Genomic DNA, 11,290 nt, shown 5'->3' with positions numbered 1-11,290 from the left:
TACCTTTCGTGAAGGTATTATGGCGTAATCACGCGGTGGAAGAAGCTTCATGGGAATTAGAATCTAAAATATGCCACAAGTACCTGCAGTTAATTGATAGTACATAAGTATGTATAGTAGTGGAGATGGTATAGATTAAATGGTATGATCTTTGGGAGAGTCTTGTTTATAGATATAATCTTTCAAAATATCTTTTTGTAACCACGGTATTCCTCCGCCATATGTGAGGGTATATAATGAAATTGGGCCAAAGTCACTTTGTAGGTGACGGTCGACTCTTTTGTAAAGCGGGATTATAAGAAAAGTTATGTTAGCAATTATTATTAAATTTCGAGGACGAAATTCTTATAAGGAGAGGAGATTGTAAAGACCCAAACCCGTATAAGCTGGGTTCTTCGACGAAGGGATCATGTTCGTCGACGAAGTCCTTCAGAGCCTCATTGAAAAAATTCAGAGCCTCGTCAACGAGCAATTACCGAGTGGGTTAGATAAATATCCGGAACTTGAGCTCGGCGACGAAGGGATGGCTTCGTTGACGAGTTGTGTGGTGGATTCATCGACAAAGATGCCTCCTCGTCGACGAGTTTGACTTGGTCAAAGGTCCTACAAATATCCATTCTAGTTTCTTAGGAGGTAAGTTTCTTCCCAAAAACTCTCTCTCTCTCACTCTAACCTGCGGTTTTCTCTCTCTCTAAGATTCTTCGCTATTCGATGCCCATTTCTAAAAGTGGAAGTTATTATGGGGATTAGAGAAGGAAATTCTACAACTTTAACGGATCGGATTGTTATTTTGAGGATTTTTTGGTTTTTCCCAAAACTCGAGGTAATGATCTAATCTCAATGTTGATTGGATATTTGGATAGTAGTCAAAATTATAGTAAGTTTATGTTCTATGGTTTAAGGTTTCCAAGATCCTGGGTTTTCGGTTTGGATCATTTTCGTACGAAGTTTCGTTTCGAGTTTAAGGTAAGGGAAATTTGATTACAACAACATTTTTGGAAAACTAAACCGTTAAAAAGCTAGTTTATACTTATATGTATGATTTAACTACTTATTTGCTAAATTCTACTGAGTAGAAATGTCAGTTTTACGATTTTTGGTAAAAACAAGGATCTTGGTGTATGATCTCCAAACTTTACAAAATTCACTTATTTGAATTTAAGCTATAATATGAGATTCTTAAATCTTTTACTTTCCATGTAAATGAAGTTTACTGAACTTTTTATCATTTAGCGGATTTTTGGATTAAACTTGTGTGATATATGTAAAATGGAAATGTATGAATTTTCTATACTACTGATATAGATTATGGGGACTGGAGTTCCAAATTTGTTATACTAAAAATGTGGAAAATAGGGGTCGGTTATACATCGAGTTGTATCTGTGGGAAGAGGTAAACCGAGTGGATAGGCGCCGATTTGAACTCGATGTGATTATTTGAATTTTTGAAAATACTAGAATTTCACAAGTTACTATATTTTTCTATAAACTGTATATATGATATATGCAACCATAGCTTGCTACTAAAGGAGTTGAAAGATACTCTAGTAATAGGAGTTGAAAGATACTCCAATGTAAAAAGTTGAAAATGCTTCGTTAATGGAGTTGAAAGATACTCCCAATGGTAGGGAATTCCTTAGCTAGAAGGGTACAGTGCAACCATACATGTTTAAGATCAGTGTGGGTACATAGATAGTCGAATAGCAAGAGTAATGAAACCACTAGTGAAATAATAAACCAGATGGGGGCAGTCGTACTATATATAGATACTTGATATATGCCTGCACGAACAAGGCATTGTTTGAGATATAAGTGCACAACCCGTGCCACAAGGTAAATAGGAAAAACATGTTATGACAAGCTGGTCATTGTTCTAATATTCTTATGCATGATTTAAATATTAGAATGTGCAAATAAATCATATATATATATATATATATATTACAGTATTATAAACAAATGTTTCAAAAAAATGAGTTTGTATGATAATGTGCATATATGCAGTCACACAGTGTTGTAACACAGTCTTCCTTACTGAGAAGTGTCTCACCCCGTATCTAACCTCATTTTTCAAGTCCATCAGGACGTCAGTCCTAGTTGCTAGAGGAATTCGAGAGATTGTATTTTTAGTTTAGCTTACGTAAGCTTTTGAATCTTGTATTAGACTTAGATGAAGTTCCTTTTTGGAGGGTTGTAATAACAAGATTTATTCTATGGTTGATTTTATGGAAATGTGGATGTATTAATAAACTCTGGTATAAGATTGATAGAAAGCCTAATGGATGTTTATGTTTTTCCGTGACATTTATATCGAAATTATGTATGGTTTATACCCGTATGTCTCTGGTTAGGGCGGGTTGTTTACGTGTCTTGAACGTGAACAGGTATCGTGTATGATTGAGTGACACCTAGGTCCGTATGAAGGGCCGGGATGTTACACTTTAATTACTTTGTAAAATACTTGATTCCTGAAACTTAACTTGAAAGCACATTTAATAATCTTTATTTGTTATCATCAAAACGAGATTAAGCCTTGTTAGGCAAACAATAGTAGCCTATATATTATAATAGATACAAAAGGTAGTAGGATGCTCGATATAATTTATTTGCATACTTTATATAATTTTTAACCACTAATATCATTCAAAATTATAATAGATTAAGGTTTGAGCACATGTGGGATTCGTAACACATTGAAATGACTTGCATATATATAAGTTCTATATAAGTCCTAAAAGCATTTAAGCACACAAGCAAGAAACAAGATGTATTCTATATAAGTTCAATTCTTGGTTTTAAAAATGTGTATATATATATATATATATATGTATGTATGTATGTATAAAAATATATCCCCTTAGGGTTTTCAATAAACACTGGGGGTGATGCTTACTGAAAAAGAAACTTAAATTTTAAAGATCAAGCAAGCAATATTTTTTTGGTTTGTCATTTAAGTGCAATCCATAATATAACCAAAAAAACCAACCATATAGATCTCACAATGATTTAGACAAATTAAACCTAGGTAATATGCAAGACCAAAAACACTGTGGCAAATCAAAAATATTTGCATTTTTGATATTCAATAAAAACATTACAATAAAGCCCATGCCACAATGAACTAACACATATCTAAGCTAAAAATTTGGTGAGCATAACAAGATAGAGATTTAAAGAAGAGATGCTCCCCTTATCAATTTTGAATACGTGCTCAGAATATATTAGAAACTTATACTAAAAAAAATTTTGAAAGTTTAAGAGTTTAAACAGTATAAGTACTCTTTTCATATTTTACTGGATATATGTTAGACGAATAAATTTCACCTGTGAAACATCCCTAAACACAGATGAGCTAAAAGTCGAACAATAAGTCAAGCATGGTGTTCATGTGTACCCGGAACAATCCATATCAAAGATATTCAGTAGAGATAGAATATGATGTTCAAGGTATTTAGAAAGGCTTCGGACTCAAAAAGTAAAAAAAAAAAAAAAAAAACAATAGAAATAATGTGTCCATGGGTGAGGTGATTCTAATCCTTTTTCAAGGATGGGGCTTAAACTCCCCGATATAGTTTTATACATACATAAGTGCATTTATGCTCAAGGATGAATTTCATTCAAGCACAATCATCACATGTTCATCCTTCTTAATATTACTTAGCGTGCAAGAGATTATTGACATTAAGTACTTATTTACTGTTATTATGAGCGGGGCTTAAGCTCTCCTTGTATATTTGCGTGCACACATACTTGCATTATGGCTCAAGGATGATAATCTTTTAAGAACGTTCCTCATATATTCATCCTTTCTCAGAATTTCAGTAAATATCAAATATTTATCATTCAGCACATATGCATGACATATTGCATTTCATTTTAAAAGTATGATAGCCATTCAAGACTATACTCAAAAGTAATACAATAGGGGATTAAAAGGAATGACACAACTCAAAATGCTCAATGAGTGTGTGTAGAATAAATGCTCCACCCAAGTCATACAAAATTCCTAGTCACATGGACTTAAAACTTATGGCGTGATTGCAAACCATTTAGGTCCAACATGAATAACATAACCTAGGGATTAGGACCAAATGGCGTCCATGAACTAGTTCATCCTAAGTCACACAAAAAAAAATGTGTACATGTCTTCAAAATACCTTGTGCTTTGGATTTTACATGTACTGACCTATTCAATTGTCTGGCATCCTAGGAAATGAGCATGAAGACTATGCATCTTTCTTAGTTTAGCGCAAACCATTTTAAAATTCAACACGCACCAGCTAGTTATTTAATTATTTTACATGCACGATAAAAATAATTATAAAGTTCACCTAGCATGCATTTTATCAAAATTTATTCTAGTACACAGCTTCATTCTTGGGAAAAGTTCTACCGAAATTTTGGCAGCATGCCATCTATAAATTGAACATTTTCCCATTTTTCCATGTACTTGAAACCTGATAGACTCACACAAACAATTTATAATTCAGCTCAAGCATGCGAGACCTTATATCCACTACCAGCATGCAATTCACATCACTGCATCCGCCATGTAGAAGACATTCAATACAAGCATTGCATTCAGTAGTCCAATCAATATATCAAATAAAATATAAACTATCCATCAAATCATATAACATTTAAAAAACATAGTGGATAGTAGCATTCAGCTCAAACAGCAGATTTAAATAAAAAAATTTTGCTCCCCCTCAATTATGCAAACAAAGAAATAACAGTATTTGGCATAACAAAATTTTCAAATATTGGGATGAGCTTTAAGTTCCATTATGAATTTAGGGTTATATGATATATATTTATATATATATATATATATATAATATTAATTCCCTAAACTTAAAATCTATTTGATGGACAAGTCATGCTATATTCAAGAGTTATAAACTTTAAGCAAATGTATAGCATTTAAAAAGGTTTAGCAGTTTAAAACATTTCGTCCATCCGAAGGGGATAGCCAATATCTTCAAATTATCCAAACATGATAATATAAATATATTAAGAAAATAGATTGGATGTGATAAAAAAAAACTCATGTATTGACTTGGTTTTCTTCAATATGATAATAGTGTATACAAATTTTAAGCACAAAACACAATTTGAGCGTTTAAAGTTCAAAACCCCCTTTTTATTTAAAACAGACATCCTATGAGTATAACAAGTATTCCTATATGGCTTCTCATAAGATGGCATATAATTAAAATACATGATTCATAAAAAGATATAACTCAATATAAACATATGAATCAATGCATTGAGAATTTAATAAAATAAATGGAGGATAGATATACCTTTGTGTTTTACTCCTTAGTCATTTAAGATCGGAGTGGTGTTCAACTCTCTCTCGGTTTTTCATACCTTAAATGGTTCCCAAAATCCTTAGCACTCAAAGATTATGAACTATGTAAAAACATTAGTGACTAAGGCACAACAACAAAAATATGCATGACATTCAAATGATATGTGTTGGAATTGGTGTATTCCCAAGACGAGGGGTGAATTAGAATTTTCAACTTTTTCTATAAGGTTAAATAAGATATCAGTATTATTTCACAACCTAGGGTCTTTCTATGTAATTCTAAATGCGCAGATGTGTATAATATGCGAAAATATAAATCATGCGTAGCATTCACAATGTAACATACATGTATAGTAAATAAATTGCGGTGATGTAAAGTGGAAGCATAATATGTTATCAGGGTTCGGCCAACTGTGCCTACGTCCCCGCCTCTAACTTGCAAGCCCGAGGATTCCACTAATGCTCACTTAATGGGTGGAGCGGCACCGGTTACAATCAGGTCAATTAGTGGGGCTGACCTCAACCTGTACACATCTTAACAAGTTAGTGCACTTAACTTTCCTAACTGGGTCTAAGCCAGTCCAAGAATTTTCAACAAGGCTAGTCTCCCTCTTCAAGCCCATGTCTGGAATACAAATGATATGAAAATTTAAGTACAAGTAAAGTGTTTCTTACACTAAGCAGATTTTGCACCAATATGCACAACCAAATAATGCACTCACATATGATAGGAAATTAAGCTCAAGTGAGATTTTGTTAACGAAGTGTTAACTCACCTTAGGATGTATATCAATGTGGGTATGTGAGAGTGAGACTTTTGATTTCAAGCTAATATGCTTCTTGTGTGCACAATCAAATAGTATTTATAACCCTAAACAAATATCACATAAATATTTCTCCAATATGAAGCACAATAGATAATAGGGTTTTTAAGCTTGATAAAGATGTTGTCGTCAAAGCACAAATCAGGGTTTGTGTTTATGAAAGTAACAACATACCCGGTATTCCATTGCAAGTCGGGTTGTGTTGATATGGTATTAGGGTTTTCTGACGTGGTCGATGTTTGAATGTGCGGAATTATTGAAAAAAAAAATTGTTGTGAAAAATCGGGGCTTCACATGCATACCTTTGCTTTTTGTTTTATATATAACGATGAAAAATTATAAGAACTTCAAAGAAACCTCTATAAATATCGATTGTGTTTCCTGTGTTCATATTGAGTTCTATAACCAACTTGAGCATATTGCCAACAATGGCATTTCAAGTGTTTACAATGTTTGTATTCATATGCCTCTTTCTTTTTCCACCCATTTACTACTGTACTTTAACCAATGTAAAGAAACGGTGCAAAAAAAGGCTAGCCCCAGAAGCTTGTGAGCACTCCATTATAAGCTACTACCCTAGCCTCATAAAAATGAAGTGAAAGTCTGACTTTTTCAAGTTTTCACTACAAATTGCTCTCAATAAAACCTTTGACTTAAAGTTTGAGAGCTTGTGAAGGGAATATGAATGAATACTCTCAGAGATGAAAATTTTTCACTATGTTCAAAAGAGTATTTAGTATAAGCAGAACATTTTTCAGTATAAGCAAGCTGGAAGGTATGTCCTAACCATTTAGCAAAAGAGCATTTAGGAGTATATGAATTTCTTAAACACTGTTCTTTAGACATTTCTATTTGGCCATTACTGGAGAGTATCCTTTAAATATGATCATGATTTAGAGCAAGGATACTAATGTAATTGGCGTATTCCCAAGAAAGGGGTGAATTGGCTATTTAAAAATTTCTCCCAAGGCTAGGTTCAAATTAGAAATCAGTATTTCACAACCTAGGGCCTCTCTAAGCAAATACCAATGGTTTTTCACCATCACTAATAGTCTAAAACCATCACTATACAATCAATATTTTCTAAACTCAAATTTGTCACTAAAGGCCAATTTTTTTCTCGACACAAATTCATCACTAAAGCCCAAGTATTAGTGACGATTTTAATAACCGTCACTAATATGACTGTATTAGTGACGGTTAATAAACCGTCACCAATGTTATGCTTTTAGTGACAGTTATTAAAATTGTCACAAATAATATACTATTAGTAACTGTTAATACTTGGGACTTTAGTGATGAATTTGAGCTGAGAATATGTACAATTTATAGTGACGGTCATAAGCTATTAGTGATGGTTTTTTTGAGTCACTAATACTCCACTAGTAGTCATGGTTTGTCCAATTCGTCACTAATAAGTATTAGTCAGCACAAATAAGGTGACTAGTTTAGCACCATTACCAATACTGATTAAATCGTGACCTATACTATTGGTGACGATTTTTTGATTATCAGTGACGATTTTAAACCGTCACTAATAATCGTATTTTGATTTTATATATTGTGATATAATCGTTTGTATCTTCGAAAGATTTATATTTTGTAGAGAAAAGCGAAAATACGAAAAAGAGCCTATTCATCCCTCCTCTAGACTCGACTCTAGGGCCAATACAATAACTTGAAGGGAAAAACATATTAGAAATGCAAAAGTTTGTATTGCACCTTTCAATAAATGATACGTTCGGAATTGATATTCACTTTGTAAAACACAAGATTGAAGTACTTATTCATCATCTATTCCATGTTATGGATTAATAAAAAAATTAATACAATGTCATTTTCTTTTTAATGGAAACAAAACTTCTTTTGTATACTATCGAATTCTTACGAATAAGTATTTTATGAATTAGTGTGAGCTAGGGAATTCCCAGTTGTTGGTTTTGTTTTCCAAAATTTATCTTACCAAGAAAATACCTTGTGCAACCCACCTTATACTAGATTTAGAGACACATGACTACAATCTTGAATTATCGCTTCCTAGATAAAAAGGTCTGCCTAAATAAGGTTATGCATCCCTATAAAACCATCCACCCTTTATTTCTCCTAGAAATTGTATTGACGAACAACAAATTAATATGTACTTTCACAATTAACTAGCACGCACAGTACCATTCACATGCATCTATGTTAAAATTAATTAATATATGCACCCACTTTTATGTACATTCTATTGTTAAACGTGCATCAGAGTAATTTCAAAAAATTACGTGAGTAATTTAGTAAAATATTTAACCTTTGACTTGCATACCCTTGTTTTTTGTTTTATATATAACGATGAAAATTATAAGAACTTCATAAAAAACCTCTATAAATATTGATTGTGTTTCCTGTGTTCATATTGAGTTTCATAACCAACTTGAACATATAGCCAACAATGGCGCTTCAAGTGCTTACAATGTTTTTATTCATATACCTCTTTCTTTTCCACCCATTTAGTACTGCACTTTAACCAACGTAAAGAAATGGTGCAAAAAAACGCCAGACCCAGAAGCTTGTGAGCACTCCATTATAAGCTACTACCCTAGCCTCATAACAATAAAGCAAGAGACTGACTTTTTCAAGTTGTCATTACAAATTGCTCTCAATAAAACCCATGAAGGTTATGGCATTGTAGCTTCACTCAAGTCCATGTGTCAAAATAATCATGAAGAAGCTGCATGGGACGATTGTCATGAACTCTTTAACGATGTCATCCTTCAACTTAATCAAATCATCTCTACCCCTCAATACATGTCAAATGATGCAGAAACATTGATTAGTGCATCCCTTACCAACCTTGACACATGTCGCTCTGGGTTCATGGAGCTTGGAGTTACCAACAACATATATCCTTTATTGCCAATTAACAATGTTTCCAACTTGATCTTCAACACATTAGCTCTCAATAATCTTCCATGCAGAGGGTCTAGTTATTATGAAGATGGATTTCCTACTTGGGTGAAACCCAATGACCGAAAGCGGTTGCAAGACTCTTTATCTTACTATCTTCTCAAGAAACTATTGTGGTGGCAAATGACAACTCGGGTGATTTCAATACAACAACGGAGGCAATAAACTACCTAGTGTTGTTGCAAACGAATACAACGAAAAGAAAAGTCATTCATATAAAACCGTGGATCTATCATAGATCTTATATAAAGGTGAAGAATGTTATGTTAGTTGGTGCTGGTATAAGTAAGACAATATTTTATGGCAACAAAAGCATAGCAGGAGGAGGTAATACAACAACATACAAGACATGTACAGTTTGTAAGTATCCCGTACTAATTTAATTACCCTTTTAATACTAAATCTCCCTAATGTTACTCCTTAAAAATTATTATTTCATTCATCTATTCTATAATGCATTAAAGGTTTTCATCATATCATCAAATTTGTAAATATCACAAGCATTAAATTTAGCAAGATTGATCATTGGAACAACACCTTTTCTTCTATTTCGCCATTAGAGGTCCATGTGGCAAGTAAGGTACATAATAAGAGGAAGTGCATCTCCCATCCCATGCACCTTTCCACCCCTTCCATGTTTCAAACTTGAGACCTCCAACATGGAAGTCTCAAGTTTTTAACATTGAGATGTCTCATAGAAGAGATAACAAAACAAGGACTTTAATTTAATAAACAGTGTTTGAATGTGAGTAGTGATTTCATTCAAATCCTTGAAAAATTAAACTAAAGTAAATTACGTACACATCAAATTTGCCGATAACTTCTATGTGGATGTCTTATGCTTAAACCATTAGTCTATTATTGAATTAACCCGGCCCAATAGTACCCATTTTGGGAACGTCCTGTGCCAACCATTTTGCGAGGGGTTATGTCACCAATGTTTTCAAGGTAAATGCAATGGCAAGCCTTACTAAAAATGGTATGAACTAATTGGACCGGCGATAACAAGTTATATTGATCCTTCTAATGTTGAATTTCCATTTTGAACTTAAAAAGAAATGCAAAAAATAAAAATAATGGGAAATAAATTCAACATTTTACATTTCTTTACTCAATGGACGGAATATGGAAAACCCTAATGAATTTTCTTCAATTTGGATTATGAAATTATTATTATTATTATTCTTTTTGTATTTGAACATTTTTTATCCTTCCCTTTTCCTAACAATATTTTGAAAAAAAACTTCTAAGGTATTTTGATTATAGGATGGAGAATTGAGAAAATCAAATCAAAATTTTGTATAGGGGTTTCAGCGAAAACTCACAGTAGATTGTCAGAGAGAATATCAAGAGTCGGGCAAGAATTTGAATTGTATGTATGAGTATTGGTTACCCTAATTTGCAAAAAAGTAATCTTTATATAGAGCATGAAAGATTGTTACCGTCTTCACTAAGTTTGGAAACCAAATCATTCGAATTTGGAAAGAAAATCAGCGTTGTTAGACATTTAAAACATAGAATTCAGTTGCCTGAACCATGAGGTCAGTCACCTAAACTTATTCAAAATTGTGCATCAGAACAAGCAGTAGTAGTTCAATCACCTGGCCCCAAGAGTTCAGTCGTCTGATCCTGTTTTGTTTTCTTATTAACGCTGGCAGTAGCATATCAGTCTCCTGATAGAATAATCATCAGTCGGCTGTGTTGGCCTTACAAGGCTTAAAATCTTATTATCTTGTTTTGATGCTAACAAATAAGTGAAATTTAATGTATTTGTGTGAGTAATGATATTTCAGGGTTCATATATGTGAAAGTAAGGTCAAAGTGCCCACAAGGATCAAATATGATGGAAGCAAGGTCAAAGTACTCACAAGGATCAAATGAAGCTTAAATGAGCCAAGACATGAATTACTTGTTGAAGAACATGAGGACATGAATAAGTTGTTGAAAGTCAAGGCATATTAAAGTCAAAAGATCCAAAGAAAGACAAAGTAAGAAAGCTTAAAGAATATGGAAGCTTGAATAAAAGATGGATTCAATCTAAGGACAAAGCATGAAGACTCAAGAACTTGGAATGTTAATATTTTAGAAGTCTCATGTAAGTGCTTTAATGTTTAAAATATCGTTTGAAATATTTTGAAGCTCTTAGGTTAACTTCTTTAACCTAAATACTTTTTAAAATACCTGAATAATATTTTTACAAGGT

The sequence above is a fragment of the Malania oleifera genome, chromosome 12, assembly GCF_029873635.1.
Source record: "Malania oleifera isolate guangnan ecotype guangnan chromosome 12, ASM2987363v1, whole genome shotgun sequence".
NCBI lineage: Eukaryota > Viridiplantae > Streptophyta > Magnoliopsida > Santalales > Ximeniaceae > Malania > Malania oleifera.
This window is presented reverse-complemented; position numbering follows the sequence as displayed.